At 42.0% G+C, this 15,700-nt stretch overlaps 1 non-coding gene across 1 annotated transcript; it reads left to right on the top strand.

The window, feature by feature from the left end:
• Positions 1-6,034: 6,034 nt before the first annotated feature.
• LOC116596622 lies at positions 6,035-6,141 on the top strand. Its single transcript, XR_004288210.1, has one exon. It is a non-coding gene; the product is annotated as a U6 spliceosomal RNA (small nuclear RNA).
• The last annotated feature ends 9,559 nt before the right edge of the window (positions 6,142-15,700 follow it).

The following is a 15,700-nucleotide window of genomic DNA, read 5'->3' on the forward strand; positions in this document are numbered from 1 at the left end:
AGCCTGCTTCTCCCTCTCCCACTCCCCCTGCTTGTGTTCCTCTCTCTCTGTCTGTCTCTGTCAAATAAATAATTAAAATCTTTAAAAAAAAATCAGGGCACCTGGGTGGTTCAGTGGGTTAAAGCCTCTGCCTTCAGCTCAGGTCATGATCTCAGGGTCCTGGGATCGACCCCCGCATCTGGCTCTCTGCTCAGCAGAAGAATAAATAAAATATAATAAAATAAAAATAAAATAAAATCTTCAAAAAAAATAAACGCAGACTCTCAAAAAAATTAATAAATAAATTCTCAGAAATGGAAGCTCTGAGCCACAGAAGTACATGCAATGTTAGAGATTGCAATTTGCCTTCAATGGATTCCCCAGGGATATAACTCTACAGCTGCAAAATATGTCACAAGTAATCTGTTACTTGTAATAATTAAAATTCAGCAATTTATTTATAGTTTAAGAAATAGAAGCAGTTTCAAGATTATTCCCAATATGTTATTCTTTTTTTTTTTAAAGATTTTATTTATTTATTTGACAGAGAGAAATCACAAGTAGATGGAGAGGCAGGCAGAGAGAGAGAGAGAGGGAAGCAGGCTCCCTGCCAAGCAGAGAGCCCGATGCGGGACTCGATCCCAGGACCCTGAGATCATGACCTGAGCCGAAGGCAGCGGCTTAACCCACTGAGCCACCCAGGCGCCCTCTTTTTTTTTTTTTTAAGATTTTGTTTATTTATTTGACACAGAGAGAGGTCACAAGTAGGCAGAGAGGCAGGCAGAGAGAGAGTCTCCCTGCTGAGCAGAGAGCCCGATGTGGGGCTCGATCCCAAGACCCTGAGATCATGACCTGAGCCGAAGGCAGACTCTTAACCCACTGAGCCACCCAGATGCCCCCCCCATTATGTTATTCTTATTTACTTTCATTCCTGATAAGGAAAGAAATGAGTAATGTTGCAGTTTCTAGCAAAAAATTTGTATAACCCACTGTACAACTGTGTATATCACACATGTCAATGTCACCCTGTGTGTTTTTAAAAGAGATATTGGAGGGACGCCTGGGTGGCTCAGTCGGTTAAGCTGCTGCCTTCGGCTCGGGTCATGATCCCGGGATCCTGGGGTCGAGTCCCATGTGGGGTTCCTTGCTCAGCAGGGAGCCTGCTTCTCTCTCTGCCTCTGCTTGCTTATGCTTTCTCTCTCTCTCTCTCTGACAAATAAATAAATACATAAAATCTTTAAAAAAAATAAAAGAGATATTGGAAATTATCTTGATGATCTTAATGTAGAGGAAATCTCCTTAAGCATGAAAGGACAAGTTATTAAGGAAAATATTATAAATTCAACAACATTAAAAAATTCTATTCTAGGGACACCTGGGTGGCTCAGTGGGTTAAAGCCTCTGCCTTCGGCTCAGATCATGATCCCAGGTTTGTGGGATTGAGCCCCGCATCAGGCTCGCTGCTCAGCAGATAGCCTGCTTCCTCCTCTCTCTCTGCCTGCCTCTCTGCCTACTTGTGATCTCTATCTGTCAAATAAAGAAATAAAATCTTTTAAAAAAATTCTATTCGGGGTGCCTGGGTGGCTCAGTGGGTTAAGCCCCTGCCTTCGGCTCGGGTCATGATCTCAGGGTCCTGGGATCGAGTCCCGCATCGGGCTCTCTGCTTGGCAGGGAGCCTGCTTCCCTCTCTCTCTTTCTCTGCCTGCCTCTCTGCCTACTTGTGATCTCTGTCTGTCAAATAAATTAAATAAAATCTTTAAAAAAAAATTCTATTCTATCAGGGTGGGGCTAAAAAAATTCTATCCACAAATGTACATATATATAAACAGTTGGTTTGCAGTATGTGGGGAAATGAGAGTGAGAGTGGAGGCTAAGGAAGTGTAACTCAAAGAGGGGCCGTTCACTTGGTTTCCAATGTTCATAAACAATTTTGCAATAAGGAGAAAGAAGGGGGGAAAAAGAAAATTTAAGATAGAACATCGTTTTGGCTAAAATGAAGCCCAGTCTGGGGAGGATGAAAAAGGTGATGATGATTTGGGGAAAGATTTTATTTATAAAAGAGAAAAAAACAATGTTGCAATAAATAATTCTTTTATTGATGATCATTCACAAAGTTTCCAATTGTTATAAACAATGTTTCAATAAACAGCCTTGTATGTTCAAAACAGGAAAAAAATAAAGGAGAGAAAAAATGGGGTTGTGTCTGGTTTAATGGAAATTGCACCAAGAAACAAATGTTTCAGTATATCTGTAATTATGCACATTTGATGTTAAAAAAAAAAAAAAAAAAAGGAATTCACATTCTGTTGCTCAAATCCCACTGGATTCCTTCCTGCCTGCTTATTGACTAGCTAAGACCCCAAAGCTCTCTCCCTCTTCTTTGTTGCCCTACACTTGTACATTTGAAATCTCACCTTCTTGACTTCTCCCCTACCCAGCACAACCCATAGTTTCCTTAGGCCTAAAACCATATCTGATATCCAATCTGGATTCCAAATTCCAGGCTCTAAATAGCAACTAAAGAAAGTCATTGGATGGTAATTATGGAAAAACAGGTAGTCACAGGTACTCTCACACCTTATTCAACTTTCTCTGCTCTCCTTGTCTATATCATTGTTTCGTTTTGTTTTGTTCTTTCCTTGCTACTTCATAAACCTTTTCAGGTCTTTACACTTTTCCTTTTTCTTTTTAAATGTATTTATTTACATAATCTCTACACCCAGTGTGGGGCTCGAATTTACAAACCTGAGATCAAGAATCATATTCTCCTCCTGCTGAGCCAGCCAGGCGCCTGTGGGTCTTTAAGTTTTTTGTTTAGCCTAGATGCTAAATCATCATCCCTCCTCATCCCTTATTTTCAGGGGACCTTTTTACTGCAGGAAGTAAAATAGAGGCAAAAACCTCTGCATACTTAGCTAAAGTAGAAATGAAAGGCGTCATATAAACCCAAATGACAAAACCTGACAACTACAAGAGAACTGGGTCTTGCCCACATTTAACTCTCCCTGCCCCAGAGAGCTTCTACCTCCCACCACTTGCCTTAGATGGTGACTTTTCAAAGGCCAGGTGACAAAAGAAAAGTTATATTTATATTCCCTATAAATTTTCCAAATTTTCCTTTCATCCCTACACCATCCCCTTCCCGTTCCACATTGAATCTTTATCCCTTCTGGAAAAAAATACTAATAATGATAATTTAGTGAAAATTTACTGTTTGCCAGGCATTGTGCTAAGTACTTTACATGAATTATTTCATTTTAAACAGTAACCCTTGGAGAGAGGTCTTATTTATTATCATCATTTTTAGCTGAAGGAATGGAAGCCCAGAAAAGTGAAGTTGCTTGTCTAAGGTCACATTGCTAAGAATAATATAAGTGCAGGGGTGCCAGTCTGGCTCAGTCAGAAGAACATGTGACTCTTAATCTTGGGGTCACGAGTTCGAGCCCCACGTTAGAGATTACTTAAATAATAGAGATTTCTTAAATAAAGGATATAGAGATTACTTAAATAAAACCTTTAAAAAATCTGTTTCATATGCTTAGAATTTAGAATTCATAAGACGAGGGTTGGAGGTGGGATGCCTGGGTGGCTCAGTTGTTAAGCATCTGTCTTTGGCTCGGGTCATGATCCCAGAGTCCTGGCATCGAGGCCCATATTGGGCTCCCTGCTCCACTGGAGGCCTGCTACTCCCTCTCCCACTCCCCCTGCTTGTGTTACCTCTCCTGTCTCTCTCTGTCAAATAAATAAAAATCTTTTTAAAAAAATTCATAAGGGTAGGGATGTTGTTTTGTTTACTGCTGTATCCTCAGTGCATGGAATAATGTCTAACATGAAACAGGTACTCAAAGTTTCTCGTGATAATATCAAACAATATCTTTGGAATACTTCCATTACGCCAGGTTCTCTAAGTTTCTTTACATATGTATTTTCTCATCCAACCTTTATAACAACCTTATAAGATTTGACAACCTTTTAAATGTGATGTTCAAAAGTTTCCAGTGGCCGGGGCACCTGGGTGGCTTAGTCCGTTAAGTATCTGCCTTCAGCTCAGTCATGATCCCGGAGTCCTGGGATTGAGCCCCATGTTGGGCTCTCTGCTCAGTGAGGAGTCCGCTTCTCCCTCTCCTCCTGCTCCTTCTCTCTCTCACTCTTGCTCACTCTTTCTCAAATTAATAAATAAAATCTTTAAAAAAAAAAAAAACTTTCCAGTGGCCTATCAACAACTGTATTTCTGAGAAAAAAAAAAAAAGGAAGATTTTCAGTATTTGCAGATCTATCTGTGGTGTAAATACCCACACTGCCTGATTTCAAACTATCAATGTGAGGTCAACTGACTGACAAAATTCCTGGACATTTAAATCTTTGATTCATGAGCTAGTCCAAGTCCACTCCAGGACACACTGGCTACTGTTCTTAGCAGAACATGGAAGACCTTTCACAAATTAGCCCTTATATACCTTTCCAATGAAATCTTCTCTGACTTTTCGACTCACCCACGCAGCCGACTTTGAAATCTTACAAAATTCCTGTCTGTGTGGGAACATGCCCTGCTTGTCTATATTTAATTGTCACTGGGCAACATGCTCCATTTCTGAGTCCTTTCATCCTTCTTTACATCCCAGCTTTCTACTGATGCATCTCCAAAACAACCCCAACCAATTCAACAAATAGTTGTTAAACAACCAGCACATTCCAGGCAGGATGCTAGGAGCTGGGGGAGGGCAAGAGAGATAAAGAAGAAGCAGTCGGGACGCCTGGGTGGCTCAGTTGCTTGGACGACTGCCTTCGGCTCAGGTCATGATCCCGGAGTCCCGGGATCGAGTCCCGCATCGGGCTCCCAGCTGCATGGGGAGTCTGCTTCTCCCTCTGACCTTCTCCTCGCTCATGCTCTCTCTCACTGTCTCTCTCTCTCAAATAAATAAATAAAATCTTTAAAAAAAAAAAAAAAAAAGAAGAAGAAGCAGTCAATGTTTTCAGAGTAGCTCACAATCTGGTAGTGAAGTCAGATGTGTAAGTTGAATTTCAATCCAATAAGAGCAATAATGAGGGACGCCTGGGTGGCTCAGTTGGTTGGACGACTGCCTTCGGCTCAGGTCATGATCCCGGAGTCCCAGGATCGAGTCCCGCATAGGGCTCCCAGCTCCACAGGGAGTCTGCTTCTCTCTCTGACCTTCTCCTCGCTCATGTTCTCTCTCACTGTCTCTCTCTCAAATAAATAAATAAAATCTTTAAAAAAAAAAAAGCAATAATGAGAGATTGATTGAGTCTAGCAAGGGTAGGCAGGATAAAGGCCAACTTCCTAGAGGAAGTAAAACAAACATTTTTAAGGACAGACATTTTCTAGGTAGGGAGATACAGGCCATCTGAGACTTTGTGAACAGATGAAGAAAGTGGGGTAAGACAGATGATAAGGCTTCCTGCATTCCTCTCTGCTCCCCAAAACCTTCAGTGGGAATCTATCGCACTCAATTTTAGCGGAATCTCCAATAAGAAAATGATCAAAGTCAATGAATAGATCATGAACACAGGACTTAAACATAAAATATTTTTTAAAATTTTTTTTAAAGATTTTATTTATTTATTTATTTGTCACAGAGAGAGAGCACACAAGCAGAGTGACAGGCAGAGGCAGAGAGAGAAGCAGGCTCCCTGAGCAAGGAATCTGATGCAGGCCTCCATACAGGACCCTGGGATCATGACCTGAGTTGAAGGCAGCCGCTTAACTGACTGAGCCACCCAGGCATCCTTAAACATAAAGTCTTAAAAAATAAAAAATGGGGTGCTATCTTGGGTGTAAAGATGACTTAAAATTTTATTTATTTATTTTTTAGGATTATTTATTGGGGCGCCTGGTGGCTCAGTGGGTTAAGGCCTCTGTCTTTGACTCAGGTCATGATCTCAGGGTCCTGGGATCAGGTCCGGCATTGGGCTCTCTGCTCAGCAGGAAACCTGCCCCCCCCCCACCGCCTGCCTCTCTGCCTGCTTGTGATCTCTCTCTGTCTGTCAAATAAATAAATAAGGAAAAAAAATTTTTTTTAAGATTATTTATTTATTTGTGCTCGCTTCGGCAGCACATATACTAAAATTGGAACGATACAGAGAAGATTAGCATGGCCCCTGCGCAAGGATGACACGCAAAATCGTGAAGCGTTCCATATTTTTCTCACCTCCGTTTATTTTGTGCATCCCTTAGCAAGATGTCTCCTGAGGTGTCAGGAAGCCTAAAGAGGTTATTTTTTTCTGAATGCTCAGATATTTTCTCATGTAAATTAAGAGTAATTGCTTCTGCACTAATAAAAGGTTTCGTACGGTTCCAAAAAAAAAAAATTATTTATTTATTTAATTGACACAGAGAGAGATCACAAGTAGACGGAGAGGCAGGCAGAGAAAGAGGCAGGAAACAGGCTCCCTGCTGAGCAGAGAGGCAGATGCAGGGCTCCATCCCAGGACCCTGAGACCATAGCCTGAGCCAAAGGCAGAGGCTTAACCCACTTAGCCACCCAGGCACCCCAAGATAATTTAAAAATTTTAAAATGTGATTTCAAATCACATGGAGTAAAGTTTGCAAACCATCTTAAGTGTTTTCTTATTTGTGAAATACCTATGGGTTAGTAATAGAACCTAGTTTAAAAAACTAAGGCAAAATTTGGGGTACCTGGTTTGTTCAGTTGGTAAAATGTCTGCCTTTGGCTCAGATTCCTGGGATCAAGAACCACACTGGGCTCCCTGCTCGGCAGGAAGTCTGCTTCTCCCTCTCCCTCTGCCCCTGCTCATACTTGTGCTTTCTGTCTCCCTCTCTCTCTCAAATAAATAAATAAAATCTTTAAAGAAATACAATAATAAATCAACACCTCAAGAGATGTTTGCCAAGATTTTATACCTGTTGGAAATCATCAAATCCATGGCCAGCAAACTAGATATTCTGTTGCCAGATCCAAGAATGCCACAGAACTTGATAGACCTGTTTAAATCAATACAAACATTGGAAAATGTAGCAGAAAACACCAGAAATGACAAGCTAACGTTGGTGGCATATGGAGAAAAGTACATATGATAAATACATAAATAATTAAAATAATAAAGTTAACACTATGTGTCAGCTACTGATTTTATCTGCCTTACTTACATTAACTCATTTAACTTGTGCCTCAGGGTTTTTTTTTTTTTTTTCCTTAAGATTCTATTTATGTGAGAGAGAGCATGGGTGGAGAAGGGGCAGAGGAAGATGGAGAAGCAGACTCCCTCCTGAGCAGGGAGCCTGATGTGGGACTGGATTCCCAGGACTCAAGCCCAGCACTGAGGAATCATGACCTGAGCTGAAGGCAGTAGCTTAACAGCAAAGCCACCCAGATGCCCCAACTTTTGCCTCAGTTTTATAAACTAAGTTCTGTTATTATCCCACAGATATTTCACAATAAGAAAACTGAGACGTTAAAACAGGTTACATAGTTCATTCCTTGTTACAGACATATAATGGAGTGCTAGAACCAGCTTCTAGTGGTTTTCAAGAGCTGATAAATACTCATTTTGGTAGCTTAAAATAGGCCAGAGTGGGAATATTTACACTACGGCAAACAATATGCAACATTTTTTTGTTTGGTTTGGTTTTGAGGTTTTTTTGGTGAGAGAAAGTTTATCAGCATACCATGTAGTCTTGAGTATTATTCCACGCCCTGGAGATATAATAATTAACAAAATAAAGAAAAATCCCTGCCTTCATAGTTTTTATAGTCTAATAAAGGTAGGAGATGGGCAATGAAATAAGTAAAATATATGGTATGTCAGATGATGACAAATACTATGAAGAAAAATAAAGAGGGAAAGGGGAGTAAGTAGTTAGGGAGAACTACTTTTTTTTTTTTTTTTTTTTTTTTTTTTAGGGCGCCTGGGTGGCTTAGTGGGTTAAGCCTCTGTCTTCAGTTCAGGTCATGATCTCAAGGTCCTGGGATTGAGTCCCACATCTGGCTCTCTGCTCAGCGGGGAGCCTGCTTCCTCCTCCCTCTCTGCCTGCCTCTCTGCCTACTTGTGATCTCTCTCGGTCAAATAAATAAATAAAATCTTTTAAAATTTAATTTAATATAATTTATTTGAAAGAGAGAGAATGAAGGCATGTTTTCCAAAGCATTGTATTAAAAACATTTTTTAAAGATTTTATTTATTTACTTTGAGAGAGAGAGAGAGAGAAAGCAGAAGCGGGGAGTAGGAGCAGAGGGAGAAGCAGGCGCCCTGCCAAGCAGGTAGGCCAACACTGGGCCCAATCCCAGGACACTGGGATCATGACCCACTGGGACCAAGACCTGAGCTGGAGGCAGGTACTTAATTAACTGAGCCACGCAGGCGCCCTGAGAGCCAGCCACCATTTTGAATAGGATGGTCAGAAAAGGCCTCAGAGAGACAGTAATATCTGATTAGTGACCTTGAGATAGGAAGAAGGCAGAGCTGCATCTATGTTGAGAAGAATGTCCTAGGCGAAACTTACAGCAAATGCAGGGCTCTTAGTGGTACAAATATAGATTGGATATTTAAGGAACAACAAGGAAGCCAGTTGACTAGAACAGAGAGAGTAAAGGGGAATCTGCAAGGAAAAGTGTGATAACTGTACTTAATCATCTTTTTTTAAATGATTTTATTTATTTGAGAGAAAGAGAGAGCTCAAGTGGGGAGGAAGGGACAAGCAGACTCCCAGCCGAGCAGGGAGCCCAACATGGGGCTCCATCCCAGGGCCATGAGATCATGACCTGAGCCGAAGGCAGACAATCGACTGAGACCATTAACCGACAGACGCTTAACCTGCCAGGTGCCCCTAGCATTTTTTTTTTTTTAATCTAAACAAAAACTAAGTCTTGTATTCATAGCTGGATAAATTGTAAACTAATAAGAAAAATAATAGCTCGTGTTTTCGAATGGTGCTCAAGTCTTCACATACATTATCTTAATCTTTTTATATTATTTTACTTACTCCTCAGAGGTGTCTTCGAGGCTAGGAAAAGTGAAACTTTACTAAGAGATTAAGTAAATTGTACTGAATTACAATATGTACGAGAATGGATGAGAACCCATATCTGTTCCTGCCTGCTCTATACCTACCCTGCTCTGTTAGAATTGGAAGGTAAATTTGTTAGATCCAGAGTTAATTTGAGTGATGGGATTTCAATGTAATTGTAGGGCAACAAAAGGATATTATTAGGCATGTGGGAGTGATTTGGCTTATGGTTAGAAAAACAAAAGCCTATAGGCCTTAAGAAAGATATTAAGAATTAACTGAAGGAGGGGTGCCTGGGCGACTAGTGAGTTAAGTATCCAGCTCTTGACTTCAGCTCAAGTCATGATTTCAGTGTCCTGGGTTCAAGCCCCACGTCAGTCTCCATGCTTAGCAAGGAGTTGGCTTGAGGATTCTCTCTCCCCCTGTCCCCCTCCTCCCACTTGAGAACATGCTTTCTCTCTCTCTCTCTCTCTCTCTAAAATAAATAAATAAATCTTTTTAAAAAAATTAACTGAAGGAATAATTTTGACTGAGGGAAATGGGGAAAGACATGTAGAAGGTAGCATTTGAAATGGATCTTGAAGAGTAAATGTCAGATCCTTATATATCAGTCAAGGTCATATAAGGAGGTAGAAACCACATGTTACAAAAGAGAAATAATTTATTTTTTTCTTTTTGAAGAATTTATTTATTTGACATAGAGGGAGAGAGAACAACCAGGGGATGTGGCAAGTAGAGGGAAAGGGAGACGCAGGCTCCTGCTGAGCAAGGAGCCTGGATGCAGGGCTCTATCCCAGGACCCTGGGATCATGACCTGGGCCAAGGCAGCTGCTTAAACGACTGACCCACTCAGGCACCCCAAAAGAGAGAGAAATCAATGTAATTGATTGTTGACTACATAACTGAAGAAAGAAAAGGAGAAATCTAAGGTATTGTGGTGGTAATAACTGTAGGAACAGCTACCGCCACCTAGGGCTGAGGAAACAAAGAGTAGAAGTTGAAATTACTAAAATGCAAAACTTAAAAAAAAATTTTTTTTTAAAGGGCCAAAAAGAGCTGAAATTCAGATATCTAAAGAGGAGATGCTTGGGGCACCTGGGTGGCTCAGTGGGTTAAAGCCTCTGTCTTCGGCTCAGGTCATGATCCCAGCATCCTGGGAGGGAGCCTTGCATCCATTGGGCTCTCTGCTCAGTGGGGAGCCTACTTCCCCACCCCTCTCTCTGCCTGCCTCTCTGCCTACTGTGATCTCTCTCTGTCAAATGACAAAAAAATAAAATAAAATAAAATAAGCTTGAAGGCTTCTCTTAAAAGAAAAAAAAAGAGAGAGAGAGAGAGTGAGAGAGGAGATGCTGCTTGACAGGTGTTTGTGTCTCTGAATTCAGAGGAAGGGCCCCATGGGGTTGAGACCCAGACCTGTGAGTAGGAGCAGACCTGGGTAGTCAGTGCTGGTGTCTCCAAAGAAGAAATAATGAGACTGGTTCTATAAGTGTTGGAAAAACTGCATTCTGATTCAGCTGCTTGCAATGGGAAGAGACTGCCTCTCCTGGAACTGAGAAGTTTTGCTGGATGCCATAGAGAGCAACAGGAAGCCAACAGGAAGGAGGCTTCCATCATTCCCCCTGAGCCTTGCAGAGTTCTTCTAGTAGTCTCTGTCAGGAGTCCTTAAGAGAGAGCCACTATACAATGGAGAAATATCTGCAGAGTTCTCAACACCAAAATCCTAAAGGAGAGGATGGATTTGGAGGTGAGAAAATAACTAGTAACTGAATCACCTTACTTGGTTCAGAAGGTTTTGCATGGTGTGGCTTTTCATAAGCTGTGTCGCTACATACACATGACATTCTGTCAGATGCTGAAAGACAACACACTTCCTCCCACTTCCTCCTGCTACAAGGCCTTTCACATATTCTAGCCTTTGACTGGAACGTTCTTCACTTATTCAATGCTCCTTCTCATACTAAATTTTCCTTTAAGATGTTTTCGTAACACCTTAACCTGTCTTGTAGCATTTGTCACAGTTGTGCATCTTTTTTCAGATACAGTCTTTTGATGAATGCCTGCCTCCTCCAGCTGGTTTGTAAATTCCAGGACGGCAGAGGCCATGACTGTGTTTGTACTCTATTGGTTGTTTTCCTAGTGCCTAGTTTAGTGACTAACACATTGTAAAACGTCAGTATATATTTGCCTAAGGAATTATTTCAATGTCCTGAAAATACAGAATGAAGCCGTAACAGGATGAGAGATATGTACTAGAAAGCGAAGATTTGGGGTCTTTTTATTTCCATTATCTCCCTCCAGCATCTTGCTCTATTCTAGAGGCCCACAGAAGATCCTTCTTTTTTACTGAGGTAAAATTCACATAACATGAAATTAATCATTAACCATGTTAATGGGTCTAATTTTTGGCATTTACTACATTGCGCAGTGTTGAACAACCATCATCGCTAGCTAGTTCCATTTTCATCATACCAAAAGGAAATCTCATACGCATTAAATATGCGTATTTAATGCGTCACTCTCCAGGAGGCCTGGGTGGCTCAGTTGGTTAAGTCTCTGCCTTCAGCTCAGGTCATGATCCCCAGGTTCTGGGATTGAGACCTGCATCGCCAGACTCCTTGCTCAGTGGGGAGCCTACTTCTCCCTCTGCCTGCCACTCCCACTGCTTGTGCTGGCTCTGTTTTTTAATCTCCCTCTCTGACAAACAAATAAAATCTTAAAAAAAAAATAGCCATTCCTGGGGCGCCTGGGTGGCTCTGTGGGTTAAAGCCTCTGCCTTTGGCTCAGGTCATGATCTCAGGGTTCTGAGATCTGCTCTGTGGGGAGCCTGCTTCCCCCTCTCTGCCTACTTGTGATCTCTCTCTCTCTCTCTCTCTGTCAAATAAATAAATAAAATCTTAAAAAAAAATAGTCATTCCCATACTTCCCTCCCCACACTCCCTGACAACCACTGTCTGCTTTCCATCTCTATGGAATTACCCATTCTGAATGGTTTTTTTTTTAAGATTTTATTTATTTATTTGACAGACAGAGATTATAAGTAGGCAGAGAGGCAGGCAGAGAGAGAGAGACAGAGGCAGGCTCCCTGCTGAGCAAAGAGCCCAATGCAGGGCTCAATCCCAGGACCCTGAGATTATGACCTAAGCTGAAGGCAGAGGCTTTAACCCACTGAGCCACCCAGATGCCCCCATTCTGGATGTTTCATACGATATATATGACCTTTTGTGTCTGGCTTCTTTGATTTAGCATAGTGTTTTTGAGATTCGTTTACTTTATAACACATAATAGTATTTCATTTCCTTTTATGGCTGAATAATATTCCATTGTATGGCTATACCGCCCGTTATGTATTCATCAACTGATAGACATTTGGGTTCTGTCCATCTTTTGGCTGTTATGAATAGTACTGCTATGACCATTTGTGTACAAGTATTTGTTTGAAAACACATATATATATATATGTATACATATGTAATATGTATATATGTGTGTATGTATGTATGTTATGAAAGCATATACAGGGGCGCCTGGGTGGCTAAGTGGGTTCTAGGATCGAGCCCCACATTGGGCTCTCTGCTCAGTGAGGAGCCTGCTTCCCCCCCTCTCTCTGCCTGCCTCTCTGCCTCCTTGTGATCTGTCTATCAAAGAAATAAATAAAATCTTTTAAAAAAGAAAAGAAAACATGTACATATGTTGAAGGTATACATATTTATATATATTATATATATATTTTTTTTTTTAAGTTTTTTTAAAGGGGTGTCTGGGTGGCTCAGTGGGTTAAGCCTCTGCCTTTGGCTTAGGTCATGATCCCGGGGTCCTGGGATCAAGCCCCGCATTGGGCTCTCTGCTCAGCGGGGAGCCTGCTTGGATCCACCTCTCTCTCTCTGGCTGCCTGTCTGCCTACTTGTGATCTCTATCAGATAAATTTTTTAAAAATCTAAAAAAAAAAAAAAAAGATTAAAAAAATATATATATTTTAAAGATTTTATTCATTTATTTGACAGGCAGAGATCACAAATAGGCAGACAGGCAGCCAGAGAGAGAGAGAGGAGGAAGCAGGCTCCCTGCCGAGCAGAGAGCCCGATGTGGGGCTCGATCCCAGGACTCTGGGATAATGACCTGAGCTGAAGGCAGAGGTTTTAACCCTCTGAGCCACCTAGGCGCCCTTAAAAATATTTTTTAAAGAATTTTTTAAAAAGATTTTATTTATTTATTTATTTGACAGACAGAGATCACAAGTAGGCAGAGAGGCAGGCAGAGAGAGGATGGGAAGCAGGCTCCCCACTGAGCAGAGAGCCTGATGCAGGGCTCGATTCCAGGACCCTGGGATCATGACCTGAGCCAAAGGCAGAGGCTTTAACCCACTGAGCCACCCAGGTGCCCCTTAAACGATTTTTTAAAAATATATTTTATTTATTTGTCAGAGAGAGAGAAGGCACAAGCAGGGTGTGGGAGCAGCAGAAGCAGAGGGAGAAGTGGGCTCGCTGCTCAGCCCAATGGGGGACTTGATCCCAAGACCCTAGGACCATGATCTGTGGGCCAAAGGCAGACACTTAACCAGCTAAGCCACCCAGACACCTCCTATATATACCTTTAAAGAAGATCGACAGTCACATGTTACCAACTGAGCCAGCCATGTGTCCCTGAAAATATATTTTCAATTCTTGTTTCTACACCTAGGAGTGGAATTACTGGATCATATGTTAATTCCATATTTAACTTTTTGAGAAACTGCCAAACTGTTTTCCACAGGAGTTGCACCATTTCACATTCACACATGCTTGTCTGAGGGTTCAACTTTTTCCATGTTCTTGCTGACATCACTTGTTTCTTTTACAACCACTACATACAAGTCACATGTTCCAACTTAGATGCCTCATTTATGTATGGAAGTAGGACCTGGTTACCTAGAGATTTTTTTTGTTGGGGGGGGATACTTTTATTTTTTTTTAAGATTTTATTTATTTATTTGACAGACAGAGATCACAAATAGGCAGAGAGGCAGGCAGGGAGAGAGAGGGAAGCAGGCTCCCTGCTGAGCAGAGAGCCCGATGCGGGGCTCAATCCCAGAACCCTGAGATCATGACCTGAGCTGAAGGCAGAGGCTTAACCCACTGAGCCACCCAGGCGCCCTATCTAGAGATATTTAGACAAATAATGTCTCTTTGGGCCCCCTCCAGAAAATAACTGCTAAAGACCTATTTTTTTCCAGCTCCAGAAAAGAATGAGCTTACAAAATACATCTTTTCTTCTGGGCTATTCATTGAACAGGGCCATTCATTCATATCATGTAATCACAGCTTTCTTTAAAAATCGTTGTGTGTTGATGCTTCTTTTGTTTTTCATCTAACATTTTCTTTTTTTCTTTCTTTTTTTTTTAAGATTTTATTTATTTATTTGACAGACAGAGATCACAAGTAGGCAGAGAGGCAGGCAGAGAGAGAGAGAGAGAGAGAGAGAGAGGAGGAAGCAGGCTCCCCACTGAGCAGAGAGCCCGATGCGGGACTCGATCCCGGGACCCCGAGATCATGACCTGAGCCAAAGGCAGCGGCCTAACCCACTGAGCCACCCAGGCACCCCTCATCTAACATTTTCAAGGTATATCTCTGTCTAGTGATGTCCTGTCAGCAAGATCTTCCTGCTGCTGGATTTGCTTAAATCCCAAATCTCTTGCAATGTGTAATTGGATTTCTTTTTGCTGCTGTTAACATTTTTTTCCACTCGACCACCATTTATTTGGCATCTATCATGAGCCAGTTTCAACCCTATGGCGTCCTCCCCCTGGGCCCTGCAAAAGAGGGATGGGAAGGGGCGCCTGGGTGGCTCAGCGGGTTAAAACCTCTGCCTTAGGCTCAGGTCATGATCTCAGGATCCTGGGATCAAGCCCCACATTGGGCTCTCTGCTCAGCAGGGAACCTGCTTCCTCCTCCATTCTCTCTCTCTCTCTCTCTCTGCCTGCCCCTCTGCCTACTTGTGATCTCTGTCTGTCAAGTAAATAAATAGTCTTAAAAAAAAAAAAAAGAGGTGGGGCGCCTGGGTGGCTCAGTGGGTTAAAGCCTCTGCCTCAGCTCAGGTCATGATCCCAGGGTCCTGGGATCGAGCCCCACATCAGACTCTCTGCTCAGCAGGGAGCCTGCTTCCTCCTCTCTCTCTGCCTGCCTCTCTGCCCACTTGTGATCTCTGCCTGTCAAATAAATAAATAAAATCTTAAAAAAAAAAAAAAGAGGGATGGGAGGAGGGGGTAGGCGGTCACACAGTGTGAGGCTCTGCTCTGCCCTGGGACCAATGCTCAGTGTCCACAAATGTCTGCCATTCAGATGAACAGGTCATCCTAGCATCAGACCCATTTCTCAGAAAATAGTGAGGCTCTTGAGGAAAGTGATCTGGACCCAAGGGCTGCTATGGGAGAGGTACTAGTCTGATGCAAGACCTTTCCTTTACTCCCCTCAGGATGACTTGTTAGCCGATATTTTTAAAGATTTTTTGTTATTTTAAAGTAATCTCTACACAAAAGTGGGACTTGAATTTATAACTCTGAGATCAAGAGTCAAATGCTCCACTGAATAAGCCAGCCAGGTACCCACCCTGTTAAGAGTATCTATTTTTTTTTTTTAAGATTTTATTTCTTTATTTGACAGAGAGGGACACAGCAAGAGAGGAAACACAAGCAGGGCAAGTGAGAGAGGTAGAAGCAGGCCTCCCAACAAGCAGGGAGCCAGACATGGGGCTCAATCCCAGGAC

This window comes from Mustela erminea, chromosome 7 (assembly GCF_009829155.1).
Source record: "Mustela erminea isolate mMusErm1 chromosome 7, mMusErm1.Pri, whole genome shotgun sequence".
In the NCBI taxonomy this organism is placed as follows: Eukaryota; Metazoa; Chordata; class Mammalia; order Carnivora; family Mustelidae; genus Mustela; species Mustela erminea.